Here is a 23,976-nt window from a genome sequence, read left to right as displayed (position 1 = left end):
TTCTCCTGTACCCTTACTCTACCTTTTGGTATTCGGTAACTTTCTGGGACTTAAAATATTTGTATCTGTAACTGCTAGTTATTGAATTAAAAGAGAGTAATAAGTGGCAAGAGCCACATCTCAACCGTCCTTCCCCCTCCTATAGCATATAACAGAGCTCTAATTAACAGGAGTTGATAATAACAGTGGAGGTAACTACTATACTTCTAATATTTTTGTGGCCCAGGTGTGATGAAGACTGCTTTACAAATGTTATCTCTGTCAGTCCTCACAAGAGACCATTTATATTCCAAGCTTTCTGAGGAATCTCCACACTGCTTTCCAGAGTGGCTGCACTAATTTGCAACCCCACCAGCAATGTATGAGTGTTCCTTTTTCACCACATCCTCGCCAACACCTATTGTTGCTTGTATTCTTGATAATTGCCACTCTAATTGGGGTGAGATGAAATCTTAGGGTAGTTTTGATTTGCATTTCCCTTATTACTAGGGATGTTGAACATTTTTTCATATATCTGTTGATTACTTGTACATCTTCTTCTGTGAAGGGTCTGTTCATTTCCTTAGCCCATTTGTTGATTGGATTATTTGTATTCTTGGTGTAGAGTTTTTTGAGTTCTTTATAGATTCTGGAAATTAGCGCTCTATCTGAGGTATGATTGGCAAAGATTTTCTCCCACTCTGTAGGCTCTCTCTTCACATTTCTGATAGTTTCCTTTGCTGAGAGAAAGCTTTTTAGTTTGAATCTATCCCAGTTGTTGATTCTTGCTTTTATTTCTTGTGCTATGGGAGTCCTGTTAAGGAAGTCTGATCCTAAGCCAACAAGTTGGAGATTTGGACCTACTTTTTCTTCTATAAGATGCAGGGTCTCTGGTCTGATTCCGAGGTCCTTTATCCATTTTGAGTTGAGTTTTGTGTAGGGTGAGAGATAGGGGTTTAATTTCATTCTATTGCATATGGTTTTCCAGTTTTCCCAGCACCATTTGTTGAAGAGGCTATCTTTTCTCCATTGCATATTGTTGGAACCTTTGTCTAGTATGAGAAAATTGTATTTATTTGGGTTTGTGTCCATGTCCTCTATTCTGTACCATTGATCTACCTGTCTATTTTGGTACCAATACCATGCCGTTTTTGTTACTATTGCTTTGTAGTAGAGTTGAAGATCTGGTATTGCAATACCCCCTGCTTTGCTCTTGCTACTGAGGATTGCTTTAGCTATTCTAGGTTTTTTATTCTTCCAGATGAATTTCATAATTGCTTGCTCTATTTCTGCAAGGTGCATCATTGGGATTTTAATTGGAATTGCATTGAATCTGTATAGTACTTTTGGTAGTATGGCCATTTTGACGATATTAATTCTGCCTATCCAGGAACATGGGAGATCTTTCCATCTTCTAAGGTTTTCTTTAATTTCTTTCTTTAGTGTTCTGTAGTTCTCATTGTAGAGGTCTTTCACCTCTTTTGTGAGATTGATTCTCAAGTAATGGAAACACCATTTGACCCAGCTATCCCACTCCTTGGCCTATACCCAAAGCACTTAAAATCAGCATACTACAGAGATACAGCCACATCAATGTTCATTGCTGCTCAATTCACCATAACCAGATTGTGGAACCAACCTAGATGCCCTTCAGTTGATGAATGGATAAAGAAACTGTGGCATATTTATACAATGGAATATTACTCCGCAATGAAGAATGATAAAATTATGGCATTTGTAGGCAAATGGTCGAAATTGGAGAATATCATGCTAAGTGAGATAAGCCAATCTCAAAAAAACTAAAGGACGAATGATCTCGCTGATAAGCGGATGAGGACATATAATGGGGGGTGGGAGGGGCTAGCATTAGGTTTAGGGTTAGGTTTAGAGTTAGGCTAAGGAGAGCGGTAAGAATGAAGGAAAGAAGGACTGTGTAGAGGGAAAAGAGGGGTGGGAGGGGTGGGGGGAGGGGAAAAATAAAATAAACATCATTACCCTATGTAAACGTAAAAACAAATAAAAAAAAATTCAAAAAAAAAATAAAATATTTTAAAAATAAAAAAAATAAAAAAAAAAGAGACCATTTATAAACAAGGGGGTTGAGACCCAGAGAGTGTAAGTATTTTGTTCAAGGTTCAGATAGCTGGAAAGAAATCTTCATGTGTTTCTACTTGGGATACACAAGTTAATCATTGGTTTGCAACAAACCAATCCTCTTTGCAACAAAGAGAAAAAGAAGAAATTTCAACCATAGATAAGGAATAGCTGCCAAACTAACTTCTTTTTTACATATTTCACATCTGTTGCTAACAAATCAAACTATTAAATTCATGAATGCAGTGCATCACTATATAGCATTACATGGTGGTTGGGGCTAATGTATTCCTGCCTTCTAAATTAACATCAATTGTATAATAGAATTACTTCTGTGAAAAACACTATATATAATTCTCTCTTCTTCCTCAAAGTTAATTAGGTGGTGATAATAACAGTTCCTGTTTACTGAAATCTGTTTCACACATTGTGCTAAGAGCTTTGAAAGCATATCCCTTTAATATTTACGAAAATCTTATGGAGAAAGTGCTACTCTTATGCACATATTGAGATTTAAAATATGTGACTGAATGACTGAAAAATTTGTCCAATAGAACTCAGTTAGGGCAAGTGAGGCAATTGAATTTTTTACTTTCATTTGTCTTTCTTATCCCTTTTCTTTCATGAGTACACTATTAACTATTCTGCTTCTACATATGTAGTTACTTGGTAAGTATTTATTCAGGCTGTTTAATATTTCTGAATTAGTGTGACAAAATATATGGATTCTTGCTCCCAGCAACATTTCTGTCAACCAGGGATTAAAAAATTATATGCAAGAAGTAATTGAAGAATAAAGAAATACTGGGCTTTATGAGTCTAAATGTGATGGATATTTAGGGAAACAACTGGTTGGAACTGAACACATCAGGAAGGCTTCATGAAGGAGTAAAGCTTACAGTATCTTTTAGAAAGTGGCTAAGATGGAGGAAATCAGTGAGCAAGAGTAGTTTCCAGGAAAGGAGCACACACGGTGAACAAATGCCAAAGAATCAAAGGAGTTGGGGGCCTGAATGATTAAAGAAAAGAGAACATTCACTTAGTATATCTACAGTATTCATTCATCTGACATAACAAATGTGTATTGAGTATTTAGTAGGTACTATGGACATGGCTGCCACTAATGTGTAAATAAGTGTCATGTACATTGGGGAAATCCATCCATATGTCTCAGTTATATAAGGTATCTATGTTCCTACATTAAAAAGACTTGGAATTTGTACAGTTAACAGTAAGGAGTTTTCCTTGTTTTTTGAGTGGTGAAGTGTTGTATTATCACTAACAGCAAAATGAACATTTGGAGTAAAAAAACTGGGGTTTTAGTCTCAGATTGGTCATTAATTAACCACATATCAAGATTAACTCCATTAACAATACATAAAATGGGGACATTAGTATCTTCTGCCTGATTCATGGAGTTGTATAAAATAGCCAAGGAGGACATTTGAAAACTGTACAGAATTTAACTTATAGATATTAGATAACAGTTGATTATAGGAGGCATAGATGGGGAGTTTGGGTTTTGGAAAGGTTATACATTAGCAAGATAATGTCTGACATGTCATCATCTAGGTAAGAATAGTATGAAAGATTTAGGAACAGAAATGACAAAGAGAATCTGGGAGTCATTCCAAAGAAAGAAACACAAATCATGGAGTTTGATGACAGTTTAGATAATGAGTGATTTAGTTAATCACTTCTTATCCAACAGTTATTTATTAAGCATCTACTATATGCCATAAATTGAATCTACAAACTACAAGTCACACTCTGTACATTCAAATGCAATAGTATAGACATTTAACAAATCACTCGACCTTTGGAGGGCAATACATATAAGCACAGTCTTATGAGAACATGTACCAGGAAGAATTGAAGTCTTGAAGAATGTTTCTTGAGGTATCGATGTTTAGGTTGAGAAGTGAAGCAGAAGTGGGATTAAGATGAATGAGATCAAATCATTCTAGGAAGAAAATATCATGAAAGAATTCCTCAAGTCATAAGAGAACACAATACCTTCTACAAAATAAGACAAGTGTAGTGTAGGCTCTCCTGTTCTCACCTCTTTCAGGTGGGCTTAGTCTTGCTTAGTAGCAGTGAAGGCCAAGGAAGATAGAGAAGGTAGATGTCTAATTGACAACAACCCAAATAATGTCCAAAGTCACCACACTAGGAAAGTATGTGTAATTCTTACCTACTACTGAAGTTTCTTTCTTTGCAGCAATGGCAACCAGGCAGAACATGTGAAATATCACAGATATAGAAATTTTATTTATACCAAATTCTGGGATCAGTGGTAGATATAGCTTTGCAGCCTTCAGAATATCTTTCTTGTGCCCATAATTTGTATACAAGTTCTTTTACTTACAATTTCACTTTACATACTTTAACCACATAACTAATCCCAATTTCTCTAATATTCTTTTAAGATGGAGCTAGATAGACTTTATATTGTTTGGCCCCTATTTAACCTTAATTTCATTTGTCTTTCTCCCTTACTGTATGGTTTGGTCAAGGTGTCCCCCTGAAAGCTCATGTGTGAAACAATGCAAGAATGCTCAGAGGTGAAATGATTATTATTAATAGAGCTGTAACCTAATCAGTAAATTAATCCATTTAATGGATTAATAATTTGAAAGGGCTATTATATTAGGTAGGGTGTGGCTAAAGGAAGCAGGTCACTGGGATGTGCCTTTGGGATTTATACTCTGTCCCCAGAGCCTTACTTCATGTTTTTCTCTGGGCTTCCAGGCTACCATGAGCTGGGCATCTCTTTCTTGACTCTCCCTTCAGCCATAATGTTCTAGGGCACAGAACAATGAAGTCAACTGACCACAGACTTCTGAAACTGTGAGCCCAAATAAACTTTTCTTTCTCTTTGTTGTGCTCATCAGGTATTTTGTTCACTGTGATGAAAAACTGACTAACACTCTTAATTTATTTTTATCCTGAATAAGGGCTCTGTAACTAAGATGAGAATGGAACAGTGCATGTTTATTTATTTTTTAAATAAAATTTAATCTTTTTAACTTTTTAAATTTTATTTGTTCTAATCAGTTGTAACATGTTTGTTCTAAATCACTTTAAAATTGTTTATGCTTGGTCAATATTGTGCTTTTCTAAATCCAAAATCTGTCCTTGATTTTGTGTTTATGGTCATCAGATCATAAATATAATCAGAACTTCCTGTTTCTTATCTCATGTTCAACGTATGCCTTATCTTGCTGACCAGGGAAACATTTAAAATCTTCCAAGTACTTTTTTTTTTCTGGGTTCACTTCCTTCCATTCATTGTGAACTGACTCCTTTTTGGGTGCTTAACTGAGGACATACATAGGCAGAAGTGTGTGGGAGAGGAAAGCTATCCAGAGGATGGCAAATAGGTCATAGAGGAAGAAGGAGGAGAAGGAGGATGTGAAGGGGGAGGAGGAGGACGAGAGGAAGAAGAGGAAGAGGAGGAATACAAAAAGCAGAAGAAGATATAAAATAACCAGAATAAGATTACGTAAGATTATGAATCAGGGCCTGGGGATATAATTCAGGTGGTAAAGTGCTTGCCTTGCATGCACAAGGCTCTGGATTCAATTACCAGCACCACAAAAAAGAAAAAAAATAGATTCCAAATCAGAAGGATAATGATGAGGAAAAAGAGGAAGTGGAGCTGACCTGAAAACAATGTAGTTCCTGAGGGCACACGTCTGCTGAAATCATCCTTCATCTATGTGCAAAATACTTCCAATTTATACCACTCCCAGGTCTGTATTCATCTATGAATAGATTAATCCACTGAGAAGGTCAAAGCACTCACCATCAGATGCTTCCCCCAAATCTCATTGCTTCATTGGGGAAAAGAGCTTTAGCACATGAACCGTTGGGTCAAATCCTGATGCAAACTCTAGTTCAGGTCCAACCTGAACTGAGACATTCTGGGGTCCAACATGCTTTTTTTTTTGTTAGTTTGGTTTAGTTCCTGTACACAGTCTTACCTCAGGGAAGAATCATTGAAGGAGCCTTTGGTAAAACTGTAGCTGGATCGAGGGCTCTCAGATCTGTGCTCATGCCTGACCTGGCAGAGGCTCTCAGGTGTTGCCGGTGTCCTGTGGTGTACCACTTGAGAGTCACCTACCATCCCTTTGCCCCTCTATCTCTAGAGCTAAAGATCCCTGACAATGGAAGCATCTTTTATGCCATGAATTCTCGTGGAAACTATGACTTCATTCTGAGAAAACAACCCACCAGCAAGTGAGACAGGGTAAAAGGAAGGAAGGTAAACACCCTCCTCATTCACCCTTTTCTCCTGGTGCCACTCCGCACCCACATGAGGGGGCAAGAAGCCTCAGCTCCTGTATATATGTTCTAGAAGCCCCACAGAGCACACAGACAGGCTGGGTGGCCTACAGTTCCTGGGCTTTTATGATGTTGCCATGCCCCACGGTTCTTCAAATCAATGCTGGAGTCCTCTGCAATGATGTCCAGCATCTCCACAGCCTTGAGCATCACTTCTCCAGAAGCAAGACCCAGGTTCATGGCAAACAAATGGTTTAAGAAGCCCAGTGTCTTCCAAGTCTTTACTAGGAGATCCTCAAGGGCCCTCTGCCATAAGCAGGTGGGAGACAGCTGCTTGGTTCATTTCAGCTTAGAGGAGCAGAGCAGAAAAACAGTATGAGAGTGTTCTGGTAAACCTGGCAGCAGGGGTGTCTCCTGGGGTTTAGCCCAGGGCAGGGATCAAACATATATCAAAGGCTATAGGCTATCACTTCCCTTCAGAATTGGGGTTTCTGTGTGTGGACCTTATCAAGAAAAATGTGACAAAATTTCACGAAGCAACTCTTGTCTCTTTGAACTTACTTGCAACCAAGGAACCTCCATTATACCAGAAGTTCAGGTCTTTCTTCTCATGTCTTCTTGAAATGAATCATTAATGCTTCTTCTAAGCAGCTGCCTGGTTTCCCAGGTGTACAGAAGTGCTGGAAAGCGCCATCTTACTGTACACCTCACTTTAGCTTTCTGTTATAGAATCATTGGCTTCTTGGTAAACTTGATGAGCTCTTCCTTGGGCAATGTTTCCAACTGAAAGATGTCACCAACTTGTTCTTACTCACATTACCAGTATGCCACAAGAAAAGAAACATAATATCTTGAAGTTTCTTTCTTTTAAATCGGCTTCCCTCTCCCCATGTCAATTTTCTAATCCATCGCCCTTCCACTCTTGAGGGAGCCTGCTGGTCGACCGTTCTCTTCATCTTAGAAGTCCGGGTCCCCGGTCAGACTGCTGAGGCCACTGCATCCTGGACACGACCCTTCTATGCCCCCTGCCAGGACCTGCTAGGCAGGACCTGCAGGCCCATGGTCAGGGCACAGCCACCATCTGTTTTCGCCTCCCTTGAAAGTACTTTTGTGTATCCAACCTTGTCCTTGGTGTTACGTGTAACTTTGAGAGATTTAATAAGGTAAGGATTAAAAGGCATGCCATTGGATTACTTAGCATTTTAGGTGTAATGCATGAAATCGATGATTAGGGATAAAATGAAGGAAGGAACACAATTGTTTTGAAAGGTGGGGTAAACTGGGCAGAAAGAACCAAGGAAGGTTTTATTTGTTCGCCTTTTCAAACTGTATACTGGGATAATACTAAAAATTCCCACATGAAATCAGGCATATTTTCTCTGACAAATTTAATTTTTTTTTTTTTTTTTACAGATATGTTTTTGGTTTGGGAAAGTAACTTAATGGCAAATAATTACAAACATGTTGAAGTGATAATGTGCGTGTTGACAGGAATTAAATTTTCAAGTACAATGGCTTTAATTGACTGTAAGAGAGTGTTTATTTTGAGAAGTTGCAGTGTTTGCCAGGATGAGTTAGTTGTTGAAGAGTGCACGGCAGGAAGACTAGATATGCAAAGGGCTTGAGTTGCGCTGACTGTGAGATGGTGCATCAATAAGATGTAAGGGAATGGAATAAGGAAAACAGAATTGATAATCATTAAAACAGAATATAAAGAACAGTAAAAAATCAGCCTGGTAAAAAGTTAGTTCCTTATGAATCTAATGATATCGATAAAGCACTAGGAAAATTGTATAAAGAAATAAAAAGGGAAAGAACCAAAAAGTGAATATTTAGAATGGGAGCAGATCTGATGTAGCAGACAACACAACAGATGTTGTGACCAACATTATGTCCATATATTTGAAAAGTAGGCAAAATTTAAAAATTCATAGAAAATGTCTATTTTTAAACTTCCAATCAATGGATTAAAGAAGAAGTCAAAGGGAAATCCACCCCCCACCATTACTAGAAATTGAATCCAGCTGGACTTTAACATTAAGCTATATATCCAGCCTTTTTTTTTTTTTTAATTTTGAGACAGTGTCTTGCTAAGTTGCTAGGCTGACCTCAAGCTTATGACCCTCATACCTCAACCTCCAGAGCAGCTGGAATTATAGGTATCACACTGACTAAAGAAGGACATTTTAAAATTTCTTAATGCAAATGAAAATGGGGACAAAATATACTAAAACCAGTATAACCCTGGTACAAAAGCAGTACTAAGAAGGAAGTTTATACAATAAATATCTACACCAAAAAGACAGAAATATTTCAAATTAATAACCTGTCATTGCATCTATAGGAACTCAAAAGACATCAAAACAAAAATAACCCTAAATTAGTAGGGGGGAAGAACTAAGGGCCAGGGCAGAAGTAAATTAAATAGACTAAAGTACCAATATATCTCAATAGATGCAGAAAAGGTATTTGATAAAATTTAACCTCCTTTGATGATTAAGAATGCTGAACGATTTAGGTATAGAAGGAACCTACCATAACATAGTAAAGACCACTTATAATAAGCCATTGGCAAACATTATGCCAAATAGGGAAAGGCTGAAAGCTTTCTTTCAAAAAACTAGAGCAAGACAAGGATGCCCACTTTCACCACTTTTATTCAATATATTATTGGAAGTTCAATATATTATTGGCAAGCTCTACTTCTGACAAGGGATTAGTATCTAGAATTTATAAGGAACAAGAATGACTCAATATAATAAAAACAATTAAAAATGGGCAATTGGTTACTAATAGATTTTTTTCAAAAGAAGACAGGTTTATGAAAAAGTGCTCAGCATTATTAGAGAGATGCAAATTAATATTACAATGAAATGTTACCTTGTCCTTGTCAGAAGGTTACTCTAAAAAAGATCAAGGATTCCATGGGCTGGTAAGGAGGTGAAGAACATGGCAGATTGTGGTGGGAATGTAAACTAGCACAGTCACTATGGAGAAAACCATGGAGGTTCCTCAAAAAATGAAAAATGGCACTGCCATATGATCCAGCAGTCCCATTACTAGGCATATATTCAAAGAAAATAAAATTGATATGTTAAATAGATCTCTCCATTCTCATGGTTATTGCAGCAATAGTCACAAAAGTCAAGGAATGAAAGCAACCTAAGTGTCCATCAACTGATGAATAAAGTAGAGCACACTTGAAAATCTAGAAGGTAAATAAATTAATTAAAAAATGAACTCAAGAAGAAACAGAAACCAAGAATGATCCAAAGTTGGAATTAATGAACTTAATTCATAGTTTAAAATATTCACATCAAAGATAACAGCCTCAGAAAAGATAAATTCTAAACAAATGACTTTCAGCATAATTAAAGAGAAGTAATTATTTTCATTTTAATTTATGAAGCCAGCGTAACCCTGATAGCACAACCATATCAGAAAAGTAAAGTATACGCCATTTGTCTCATAAACACTGTTGTGCAAATGCTAACAAAATCAGTAAAGTGAACTCAACATTCCTTCAAATTATTTATGGTTTGACCAAGATTTTTTAATTTAAGGACAATAAGTGATTTTATATGAAATAATCTATTTATATAGTCTCCAATATGAACAGATTAAAGGAAAAATGCTATATGGTCACCTCAATGCATGTAGACAGAGCTTTTGAGAACATTTAATTATGATTAATGATGAAATTGCTTTCTAGAAAACAAAGAAAGAAAAAATCTGACTAAATTGAATAAGAATAATAAAAAACCCACAAGGCAAATATTTTATTCAATTGTAAAATGTTAAAAGCATCTTGTTTTATTTCAGGACAAAGGCAAGCATTTCCATTATAACCATTTCATTCAATATTGTACTCACTCTTAACTTTGCAAAATGGCAAAGAAAATAAGTGAGTGATGTAAGAGTATAAAGGGGGTATTAAGATTATTATTCTTTTCAGATGATATACTTCTTTACAAAGAAAACACAAAAGATCTCTTGAACAAGAGATCTAAAACAAGAAAGTTTAGCAGAATTGTTGTATGTGAGATCAATATGTAGAAATCAATTGCCCTACTCTATAGACAACAGTCATAAAATACAATAATAATTTTATTAATGTTCTCATTATAGTAAAAGAAAATTATAACCTCTGAATTAATCTACAAAACATGTTGGAGGAGATTTATAATGAAAACTCTAAAATATTGAAATAATTATTAATAGAGAAGCAAATCAATTCAGGGGTAAGAAGATTTGATATCTTAGAGAGGTCTATTCTGCCCAAGTCTATTGGTTCAATGCAATCTTAGTCAGTATCTCCCCCCTCCAATTTTTTTTTAAATCTAGGAAACATAATAAACTGGCTGTAAATTTTATATTTAAAGGAAAAAAATCCGTCAGTAGCCAAGGTAGTTCTGAAGTAGTGCCAGGTAGTAGTGGAATTAGGAAGAATTGTCCTACTGGGTTTTAACATTATGCTATTGAAATGGAATGTATTGGCAAAGCAGATGGGAAAATTGATTGAACAAAATAAACAGACTCAAAACAGACTCAAGCACTACAAATGAATCTGACACGTGACAGAGATGTCATTGCAGATCAGTAAGAAAGGATAAACTATTTAATTAATGGTACCGGGTCAACTGGTTATTTATACCGAAAAATCGATATTCATACGGCCTCACAACTCACAATCAGTTTGGAATATGATTTAATATAAAATACAAAATGTTAGTCTTTTAAAAGAAAATATATGAAGGTATTCTAATAATCTTAGAGTATGAATGATTTTCTTTTCAAAATGCCATGGAGAAAAAAAATGCCATGGAGAACAAAAACCATAACAAATTAGTAACTTTAACTAAATTGAAATTAAGCAAAAGTCACAAAAGAAAAACCACCTTACATTGAGATTAAAATTTTTCATTCTATAAAACACTAAGAATAGAACTAAAGGAGAAGACTAAAACAGAGAGATGATCTGAGGAAGACACATAGCTAAACAAAATACAATAAAGAATATAAAGTGAAATCTCATGTAGAAAAAATACAAATTAAAATTGAAAAATGGGCAAGGAAATATGAACATATATTTCATAAGAGACAAAAACACAAATAAGCAATATACATAGAAAAAGATACTCTGTGTCATTAGGTACCAAGAAATTGGAAACTAGAATCAGAATGTGATGTTATGTCACAAATAATAGGTTAGAAATAATTTAAAAATTTGATGTGGTATGAAGTGCTGGTGGAAATATACTGTGATAATACAATTTTAAGAAAGAATTTGACATTCTATAGATCAGTTGAAGTTGTACGTAGTCTATGAACTAGCAATTCCACTTTTATGTAAATAACCAAGATAAACTTTTTCATATGTACAACAGAACATGTTAGTCACAATTGTCATCAGTCAAATGATTTAAAATGATTTTATATTTTCTATCCATAGTAAAAAATATAAACATTATATTGTGGTATACTGGTTGCTTAGAATTCTAAAAACAGTAGAATGAATGAACTATAGATAGTTACACTTATAAATGAACACTTAACCTGAATATTCTATATTTACTGTGAATACTCAATAGCAAAACAGAATGATATATACACTACCAATTTATAAAATTTTAAAATAGGCAAAAATAAACACATGATAAAACTCTCAAGAAAAGCATGAATGAAATTATGCAAAACTTCAGGATAGGGATTCCCTCTGGAGAAGAGGAGAGTGGAAAATCGTGAAAAGACAAGATCACCTCCAAGGTAGCAGGATGTTCTAATTCTTAAGATTGCTCATGGGAATATGAGAACCATGGAGTATGGATATTCATTTTTTAATTATTCTTTAAAATGACTATGTAAATTATAAACCCACTTTGGGCATATATTTTAAATGCATACATTAGCTCTTCTGCAGATGATGATGTGTCACTAAATCATAAAGCATCAGTGAATGTCATAAAGTTCCAGTATAACAGTCCTCTTTGCTATGATCAAAACGAGTCCATCACTTTGATGGGTGCTTTAGTCAGCTTTCCATTGCTGTGATTGAAATGCTGACAAAGAACAACTTAGAGGAGGAAAAGTTTATTTTCGGCTCAGGGCTTCAGATTTTTTTTTTTTTTTTAACCAGGGATTGATCCTAGGGTGCTTAACTGGGTTTCACTGAGTTGCTTGGGGCCTCACTAAGTTACTGAGGCTGGTTTTGAATTTGTGATCCTCCTGCCTCAGCCTCCTAAGCTGCTGGGGTCACAGGCAGGTGCCCCTGTGCCTGGCTAGGGTTTCGGATTTTCAGTCCATGGTCAGTGGGTACTATTGCCCTGGACCTGAGGTAAGTGAAGCAGAACATCATGAAGAAGGTGTGTCAGAGGAAAAATTCTCAACTCCTGGCAGCCAAGATTCAGAGAGAGTGAATGAGAGGAGCCAGGACCTACTTCCTCCAGCCACACCTCACCTATCTGCAGTTACCATACAATAATTCATTCAGATTATTAACCCATCAAATGGATTAATTCACTGATTATGTTATAGCTCTAAAGATGTAATTATTTTACCCCTGAACAATCCTGCATAATCACAGCTTTTTTTTCTCTTTTTCTTGGAGGGAATATCTCAGATCTAAGCCATAAAAACATGGTTTTGAATTTAGGTCATTAGTAATCATCTCTGAATAATCTTAGCCCAAGGAACCATCTTTACCCGTCTCCATATCAAAAGCCCAGGCTTTGGGGGATAACTGGTTCTCAAGTACTAATGTCCCCAACCTTTTGCAGGCATCAATATGCTAAGATGTTTGTATTGAAAGTAGGTTTGAACCATCCATACTCCTTGAGGTCTCAGACATAAGGATGTTTATGCTAGTAATAAAACATGCCTGAACCTAAAAGTCCATGTTCCTTATATGAATCATTATCCTATAGTGCCCGACATGAATGAATAACACCTTAGATATTAACACAGAGAAGACCAGTGTCTAAAACTTTCCCTTTGAAAGGAACCTTAAAATGTCAGGAGACTTACCTTTATGTTTGAGATGGCAAGGAGTCAGACAGGGGGAGAGGCAGAAGATTCAGGCAGGACAAGGGATATTTGGTTGCCTATTGTGCCTGAGAATGTGAGAAGGAATGAATCCAGAATCTTAGATGTGGGTAAGTAAGTTTCCTATTTCAATAGGTGGAAAGAAGAAACAACAGAAGCAGGTCATCAGGAGAAGACAGATGTTTGAGAATAGAGATGAAGAAATAATCAAGAAGGATAGATCTTGTCCTTAGGAAGGATATCTTTTAGCAGAACTCAGGGAAGGGTTGTGATTGCTGCAGTAATCCAAGTGAGTTTGGTCAGGCAGTTCTGACAAGGGAAAGGGACAACAGAATGAAAAGATGGTTCATGGAATCTAAGTTAGAGAGGAGAGAAGTAAAAGCCAGAAATGAAAGTATGATTAAGAACAATGTCAAGAAGTTGTTGGGTAGGAGGTTGTGATGATACAAAAAAAGAAGTAATCAAACAAGCTGTAAGACTAGAACATTCTTTCTCTGATTCTGTTTCTCATTCCATCATCCTACCTTTCCAGAGTTGTTCACCAGGGTTTCCTTTTAATATTAACATCTTAACACAGTCACCCCAGGCAAACCCATCAATGTTCTCTGTTGCTACAATTCCCAAATCTGTATGCCTAGTCATGGCCTTCCAACTCTTATACAGGTTTTGCATATCTAAACTGAAGTGCCACAATCTGAAAAGCTCCAAAATCCAAATTTTTAACAGTACCAACCTGAAGTGAAAAATTCCACATCAACCCTATGTGATGGGTTGCCATCCAAACACAGGTGTACTAAAAATATTGCATAAGGCTACTTTCAGGCTATGCACATAAGGTCTATATGAAACATACATGAATTTCATGTTTAGACATGGGTTCTATTCCCATGATATTTCATTATGTACTTGGAAAATATTCCAAAATTAACAAAAGCAACACAAATCTAAAACTCTTCAGGTATGAAGCATTTCAGATAATCTCCGGAGTATTACTAGCCTCTTGTCTTACCTTTCTCCAAACCACCTTAGATGCTTAAAACTTATATGCTTAAAACTCTTAATAATCCCATATTTTTCTGTTAGAAAATATAAACTCCATAGTGCAGTATACAACACCCTGATCTCTAGCCTAAACTACTACCAAACACTCCAATCACATTTGCTTTCTCACGTTGCCATTTCTTAGATCTTCTCAGATTAGAAAATTCTTCTATTTCATATAATCTGATAAATTCCATTCCTACTTCAAATTCACCTCAAAGATTTTTCTTTGAAATATTTCTTGAAAGGGGCAGGGATATAGCTCAATGGTTAGAGTGCCTGCCCAAAGCCCTGGGTTCAATCCCTAGCACCACAAAAAAAAAAAAAAAAAAAAAAAAAAAAAAAAAGAAATATTTCTTGATTCTTTAAGGCAGAATGAGTCACTACTTTGTTATGCATTCCACACATTTTAGCCTTCCATCTTCCAAGTCATGTAGTACTATGTCATTCATTTTCATGTCACCTACTAGAATGAGTTACCTTAGGGGACCAAAATTCTTGAAGAAAGGAATGTGTTCATTTACTTTTGTATAAGTAGCTACTGATACAGTGTATACACTCAGCAACTATCCGTGGAATTAATGAGTTCAGATTTCCACATGTAACATTTATGAATTGTGCAAAACTGTGTACTAAGACATTCTCAAAAGAAGATATGCAAATGGCCAATAGGTGTATGAAAAATACTCAATATCATTAATCATCAGAGAATTACAAGTTAAAGCCCTAATAAGATATCACCACACATCTGTTAGAATAATTATAAAGAAAAAGACAAAAAAAAAATTACTGGTAGAATGCAGGAGAGGGAAACTCTCATACACTATTGGTAGGAATGTAAATTAGTAAGTCATTATGGAAAACATTATGGAGTTAGCTCACAAACTTAAAAATTGTGCAAGCTTAGTTTGTGTTCTCTTCCTCTACATTCCCTTTTCTCCAGTGTATTTCCTATCAGTTTTGTTTAACAAAAAATATTTGAGTGCATATTTGAACAGGCTTATAACATGATGTTATGGAATATATAGAGACAGTATAAAAGTAATTATAGCGAAGCAAGTTAACATATCCACATCATTTCTCAGGGTTAACCCTGTATTATTTTTGTGGCCATAGAAGCTAAAATTTGCTCGTTTGCCATTAATCCCAAATGCAATACATTTTATTACCCTATGGACTTCATTTGCCTATTATATCTCTAGGCTTCTATTAGGTTTTGATCAAAGACTTCACCTCAGATTTGAATTTAGATGATCCCACTTTTCCTGTCGTGATTATTATGGGTGATTCCATCTGCAATTTCCCAGGATTTTAAAACTTGTTTCTTGATTTTTAAGTATAAAATCAAGTATTTTTGCTTTTTTACATCAATGTGGAAAATAATTATCCTATAATATTTAAAAAAATATTTTTAGTTGTAGATGGATACAATAATTTTTTCTATTTATTTTTATGTGGTACTGAGGATTGAACCCAGTGCCTCACAAGTGCTAGGTAAGCACTCTACCACTGAGTCACAACCCCAGCCCAATTTTTTAAATAATAATTTTTATGGTAAAATATGACACATGTTCATTGTGACCATTTGAATAACATAAAATTATATAAATTATAAAAGTATTATTCTCCTCTTTTCTCCTGTCATCTCTCATCTCCCTGCTACATGATAAAAAATAGAAAATAATTTATTTTCCCACATATTTTCCTAAGCTTAAACAATTATTTGAATATATAGTGATTTTCAAAATAAAAATGGGACTATTCTTTGAAAATATTTCAATGATATATGAAGCAGGTGTTTACAGGTGAATAATTACAAGTCAAGCTTCATTATTTTGAATACATATATGATATAGTTCATAGTATGAATGTATCATCATTTCTTTAACCCTAAATTTATTCATTTTACAAGTATTTATAGTGTCTACTGTGTATTAGGTTTGCCCTGGGTGCTGGGGTTAAAGTGTTGAGCATAATCAGGTGCAATGTCTATTGTCATGATGCTTTCTGTGTGTGCAAGAGTGAGATATTACTGACACTCTGAAAGCACAATAGGAAATGAACACATGAGAGGAGAGTGCATCAGGGTAGGCAAGTTTATGTTATACCACACCCATCACAGTGGCATATAGTCTGCACAAAGCCTCTGTTATCTGGGTGCCTCCAGGACAACTATTCTCTCTGTGGCAGCATAGTAGTTGAGGTGATGTAGGCACTGTAGCATTGCCATCTCGAATTGGTGCTTCAGGGTTCACACAGCAGAAGTAAGCATAGAGGAATGTGCTTTGACTCTTAAATGCCTTCATCTGTCCCTTTGAACATAGTTTACCGGCTGTAGAAATCACATAAGCGTGTGTAACTGCAAGGGCCTAGGGATTTGTAAAATTCTTCCATATGTTCAAGAAGAGGAGGAGAACTACAGATATTCTTAAGTATCACCTACTGCCAACATGTAAATTGCATTATGAAAGATCATAATAGGGTGACTGGAGTCAATCAGTAGAGGTCAAGAAAGGCTTTTGTGAAAATGGCTATTAAGCTGAAGTAATATGCAATCATCTACAAGGTGAAAATGGAATGAAAAAGTATTCTGTGTAGTGGGAGATTAAGGTGCACAAAAGCAGGGCTTATGGAAATGACTATAAGAAGCATCCCATCAGGGGAGCAGAGCAAGGGACTGAGTGAGGGGGGAAGTGTGGCTTAAGGTGGGGTTTCCAAAGCAAGACCTGTAGGCTTTGTCAGTGGGAATTATCCTGATAGCAATGGGAATTCTCTTAGGCATGTGAAGTTGGATTCTGACATGCTCAGTATTTAGACACAATTATGTTTGCTACAGAGTAGGAAACAGGTGATAGTGATAAATCTGAGAAGTAAGAGGCAAAAGTGGGAATAGGAAGACTCTTCAGTAGTTAGGATGAGAGAACAAGGGGGCTGTCTATGGGGGTTGTACTGAAAAGTCAAAGTAATTCAGGTGGTATTGATGTACAATTAGGATGTTTTCAATTTTCTGCTATTATGATAGTTGCTTACAAAATCACCAACATGTGCTTGTTTACGTTTTTCAGTATGCTAGTCATGGGAAATACTTATTGAGCCAAAGAATAGTCATAATTTTAATCAATACTGACACCATTTTTTTCCCCAAATGGTTGTAAGATTTTCACCAAAAATGCATAACACACCTCTTCACCACACTTTCATAAAAAGTAAAATGCTATCATTAAACAATGTTAAGTGCCACTATCTATAGTGTCTGAATTCTCCCTGTTGGGGCAGGCCCAAAATGACAGTAGTTATACTCCCTCGTTGTGACTTCTGGCAGGCTATGTTACGTTTTTAGTGTGTAGCCAGGACTGAGAACTAGCTATGCTATGGTTAGTCAAGGTCAGAAACACTGATTCAGCATATAGACTCAAGGTCATAAACATTAACTTGTGAGCATGTGCACCACCCACCATTATGTAACCTCTTGGCAGTGTACCTTCTTTGTTTGACCTGCATATAAAAAGGGTCTATGGAAATGGGTGGAAAGAGGGACTAAAATGGAACTGGCTGGGGGTTGGCTAATGGCTGTGGCCACCATTGAATAAAGCATATCTTCTAATTACATCTTGCATTTTCTTCCACCTGCCAAACCCTGAATCAGTTACTTGGGTCAGAGTCTTTGCACGACACTCCCTGTATTAACCCATAATATTTTTTTTTACCCAAATTCAACTATTTGAGTCAATTACCTGGTCTAAAATGTAGACATGATGGCATGAGCTAGCAAAATTCAGGGCAAAAGTACTTATAGTATGTCTCAGCTGTGTCTTAGCTATTTAAAAAACAAACTGCTATTGCTGTAAGTCAGTAATATTAAGTAAAAACCCATCTAAAATTATATTTTGGTGAGGGCCATTTTTGTTTCTTATGTATCTTTAGCATATTATTCATCATTTAATTACATTTTGTAGATGTCACAATGAGAAAGAAAGAGTATTTCATAATATCTTTTGATACTGCTTACAATTAGCATATATGCCTTGTTAAGTAATAGGTAATAAAGTAATTATAGTCAATTAATAAAAATAATAAATGAATAATTAATAATTATTTTTATATTATGTAGATAGCTTTGAAATTACATATTGTTTAAAAGTGATTTAGTGGTAAAAAAGTATGTGTATTGGAGTTTCTATATGGATTCAGAATACATCATTATTTTTTCTTTGTTAGAAAAATGAAATGTGGCTCCTTGCTATGTGAAAATGTGTGACTACCCACATTTTTCAAGAATGATCTTGATTTGGATAGTGAATTTTGCCTGTGTATACATTTTGCCAATATGAGTGAAAATAGATTTGGCTTTAATATGTACTTTTCTATATTACATATGAGATTATATTACATATGAGATATGTTAAAACATATCTCTCTCTATATATGTATGTTACCATTTAGCCTTTTCTGTTATAGATGCTTCTTGTGTGTTTGCTTTACCAGTTTCACACTGTTTAATTGTCTTAAAAAAATCAGTCTGCAGTAGACAAATCCATTTCATCCTGACTTTTCTGAGGGTCGTCTTTCTCAGTTGTGGTGGTAGGAAAGTGTGTCATTTTCCAGGCAGCTGAGTCCTTGATACTTTCACTCTTCACTTGCTAACAACAGATTCTGAATGTCATACGTTTTCCCTTATGATATTTTCATAAAGCCCTTTTGAGAAGGATCCAGGTATTTCTGTTCATTCCAGGAAAGAAAGATTTTATTTACACACGTGTGTGTTTGTGTGTATGTGTGTGTGTGTGTGTGTGTGTGTGTGTAAATGTCAGTGCAGAATAGGAAATAACACATTGACATATTGTGGAGCACTTAATATATTCTAGCAGAGGGACCAACCGGAAAGCAGAGCACCTCGACCACTGTCTCACTTTCTACCTCATCTACCTATGTCCACTTTCATTTTCCTCAATTTGTACTATTCCTTTCTTCCAGTCTTTCTGTACTTTCTTCCTTTGAATGAAATTCTACCCTCCTCTTATTCATTTTGTTAGTTCTAACTCAATTGTTTCTAGCTCAAATATCATTTCCTCAGGAAAATTTCATTGGGTTTTCCTGTTTTATTTCTATTGGCCCTTAACTACCACTAATAGCCTTTTAGCACATCATGACTTTTAAATCCCATAATTATTTGATTCACACCTCAGTCCTCCATTAGATTGCAAATGCTCTAAGGTCAGAGATGATGGTTGTTTTCACAACCATTTTATTCCGAGAACCAACTATAGTCCTTAGCATGAAGCTGACCCTTAAGCCTTGCAGTTGGTTTTGCTTTAATAACAGATTGGACCAGTTTCCATTAGTCCTATCGATCCACAGTACTAAGCTATTTGTGAGATACTCTGAAGCCCTTTCTGTGTATTCATCTAACTTGTCATTGTAGTTTGTTGATTTTAGTAGGGTTGTATTCATTTAACCTCTCATTTGAGTATTACAAAACTTTGTCCATTTCTAATAATGGTTTATAATGGTTCCTTGTAGATTTGCTATGAATACCACTAGGATCTATGAACTGAATTACTTTTGGGTCCCTTCCGAACACTGAACAGGAAACTCTGTCAAGGATTCAAGACTTGTGATGATTTCTTCTTTGTGTATCTCTAAGATCTATCACAAAAATCTCTAGATGGAGCTATTTAACCTCTTCTCTTATAAACTAAAGCCACAAGAAATGAAATCAAAGGAATATGTCCATGGTGTCTGTTTCTGTGATTCTAGGCCATAATTTTTAGTGATCTTTTAACTGGGTATTCCTGATCAGGTGAACAGACTTAATTCCTCTTTGTTTTTTTCCTTATCTTGCAAGCCAGCTATGTCAGTAAATGCCATATATAAGCAAAAATATTTCATCCTTTGGTTTGAGTTAACTGACACAGTTGACAATAACATTTTAACTTTAAGCCATTATTTTCTCCAGAGGATTCAGGGTATTTTCCCTGACCAAAGTAGCAAGCTTTGTTTTGTGGAATAGTGGATTTAAAGAAATCTATACTAATAAACTAGCGAAAGCAAAAACAGTAAATATATAGTAAGAAGTGGAAAATTTTTGACGTTATTTTTAATTTTAATAGTGAGCAAGCTAGGTTTCAGTGGCAGAAAAATATTTTTTAATAATAATGATTAGGTAATCTTTGTAGATATACATAGTATCTATCTTATAGATATAGACAGATCTGTGTATATCTATAGATAAATCTATAATTCTATCTATAGATATTAATCCTTACTATATCCTAAATTCTTTATACATATTGTAATTTAATCCTCAATATAAGTCTACTTTTATGTAGTTACCTATAAGTTAAGCAAGAAACACTGTCCTCAGCAGTATTACTTATGTTGTGGACATACTACTTAGTATGAATTTTAGTTGACATACTGAATCCTCACTATAGGTTAAATTTCTTATTTTATCCCACATACCAGCTCAAATTCTTTTGTGAAGAATTGCAGTGACTTTTAAGCTCATCTTTCTGGACAGTGAGATCCTGGAAGGGAGAAACTATGTCCTGGTCATAGCACGTCTCTACCTAGAATTGTTTAGTCCAATATGGTAGCCACTAGCCACATGTGGCTAATTACATTTCAGCTTAAATCAATTAAAATGGGATAAAATTTAAAATTCATTTACTCCATTACACTAGGCACATTTCAATACTCAGTAGTTTCCACATGTGGTTAGTAGTTAGCTTATTGTATGAACATTGACCATTTCTGTCATCACAGAAAGTTGTATTGACATCAATATCCAGAATGATAATTTGTCCCTGAATTAGTTTGATACTCAAACTGAAATATTTATTGATATGCCTATATTTTAAGACATAGACATTATCTAGACATAGGAGATAGAGTGAAAAATAAAACAAAACAAAAGAAAAACATGGTTTCCTGTTGATTCCTAGTGTAGAGAGAAAATAGAAATTAAACAATACAGAGTGATTGGGTACATGGTAACAATAGACTGTTTCAGGTTCACTGTAGAAAGGTTCATTTCTAAATTATCTTAGTAGAGCTTATTGATACTCAGAAGCACATTATAGTGGAAGTGTTTAACCTGATTTTTGGTCCTGTGGCATAGAATAGCTATATTTATAAGGAATATTAGTATCAGAGGCACAGAAATCTGTTGCCTTCTTTCAGGATCCCTTAAAGGGATAAGAACTACAGGTCTTATAACTTTAAAAAAATTGTATCATTTTCTGGCTAAAATGTGATCTAAACCACATTTCCCATGAGAAGTGGGAGGAAAGAGAAAATATTTAATATAGCAGGAGGGCCATTAGTGTACTGCAGTAGAACTGAACATAAGCAAAATTTTGTGCTGGTTTCCTGTGCCCATAATCTTGGGTTTTAAAAAAATTTCATTTGCTTATATTATTTTCCTCTTGCTTTTCAGCAAATCAGTTTAATATGTGTTCTGATATCAAAGTCAGACAGGGAATAATACAGAAGCATCATAAAGTCTTCTAAACCATTATGTTATAATAATGTGCTAATTATCTGAGAAGCAGACACAGTTCTGTTGATAAATACTGAGGATTCACTTCTGCTATGGGCTGCATAAATAGACAATGCAGGTGTAAAATTTTCCAGGAATTGGTAGTATCAGTAATTTAATTATCCTAATGATCTAGTTTGTATTCCTTGAGCCAGTATGAAAGAGAATTTGTGCATGATTGCCATCTCTGGGAAAACTGTGCCTTGAATGGGTTTCCTCTGGCTCTGAGGAGTGATCCTATTCACTTAACATCAGCAATTATGTCAGTGATAAATGACAAAGGGAGAATACAGATGAAAAAGTGGCAGTCAGGTTATAAAGAGTGGGGAAATAAAACTCTACAATTTGAGAAAAGAGAAAGTTTCACTTAAAAGAAGCAATTCATTTTACTTTTGAAATTTTAGGCTTCTGAGAAATAATAAATCATTCTGTACTCAAGGATGAATAGGCTGATGGTAATTTCTTGTGCTTCTGACATGGAGCAACAACTAGGTTTTGACTTTGGGTATTTCTACAACTTCCTGTAGAACCTATAGAAAGAGAAAAAAAAAAAGGAAAGATTAAAAACTACAGAATTCCTTTTCTGTTTCAAGATTAGATTTTATTGCTCTAAGCAGCTAAAAATGGCATCTGTTTGCAAACAATTTTAAGTGAGTTAGTAGCTCCAACATTGGGTGGGCTGAATAGTGGGCTGGATTCTATCCTTCAAGCATATGTACAGTTTTAATCACTTCTAATTTCTATCCATTTATTTTTAAATTTGTAATCTTCATAGGAGATTGGTTAAGGACCACAAAAACACTAATGACAAGATACACGTTAATAGAGAACATAAAATAGTAATTTTTCTCATCAGATCCATAAATTGTATTAATCTGATTTGAATTTCTATGTACCACCAAAAGATATCTTTAGTAAAACAAAAATCAGGGTTGAAAATAAAAATTCTATTTACCTTTACTCTCATTTCTTGGCAAGTAGTAACACTTTGATATCCGCAATGGATTGTATTGTATGCAGGTCTTGTAAACAGCAGTGTGAAGTATTTCTCATGCCATCTTTTAGCAAGTAATCATCAAAACTACAAAAAGTAATTCAGAAACCAAGAACTCAGAGTATCTTATAATAAAAACAGATTTTTGTCTTTTTTTGATGCTAAAATTTTAACTAATTTTCAGTATATATTCATATGTACATTTGGTCTTTGTGAACATCAAAAAGTATGGCATTTTAAGATTTCCTTAAATCATAAATTATCTTTATACTCTTTTCAAAAAGTAAATATAAAAAATGAGTATATATCATGAATATTTATTCAAATATATTAAATGAATTGTTAGTTTAATGATTTATTGATCTAAATGTTTTAAAATTTTTATGGCAACACAAACTGATTTTAGAAATTCCTTGTGAGGTAGATTTTTCTATATCAAAATTATTATGAATGAGTTTGTGAGTCAAACAATGTTGGAAGACAATTTAAATAATTATAGACACTTTCATCACAAGCATTTGATAATGGATTTTAAATTCTTTCTCCTCCCTGTTTTCTTCTTTTAAAAAGATATTATTTCATCTTCCAGTATTTAGTCTTGGGACAGAAGTCTCAAGTCTTGAGGAAGTTGGATTTGGCATTCAACATATTTTGAGAATATTGCAGTCTAAGTGCCAGAATCCCAAAGGCCCTGCCATGTGACTTCCATGTTTGCTGGATGATCCCGGCTCCTTTTGAAGTATGCCCCACATCAAGAAATGAAAGTTTATTTTAATTCTACTCTTTATTTATGGACAAAGCGTGATAGTATAGAAATCTAGAGCTCCCTATGTGCATTTGTTGTTCTTGTTGATTATTGACTTCCAGACATCCACCCTCTTTTTTATTTGAGAGAATTTCCTAATTGTGGTGAAGAAATATACCTTTGCTTTATCAGTTGGATGTTTCTGCTGAGGACTTAAAAAGGGTGCAGAAATAACAGGGTAACTTAGAATTCATT

This window comes from Sciurus carolinensis, chromosome 6 (assembly GCF_902686445.1).
Source record: "Sciurus carolinensis chromosome 6, mSciCar1.2, whole genome shotgun sequence".
Taxonomy (NCBI): domain Eukaryota; kingdom Metazoa; phylum Chordata; class Mammalia; order Rodentia; family Sciuridae; genus Sciurus; species Sciurus carolinensis.
The sequence above is the reverse complement of the archived record's forward strand: the minus strand, read 5'-3'. Positions refer to the sequence as shown.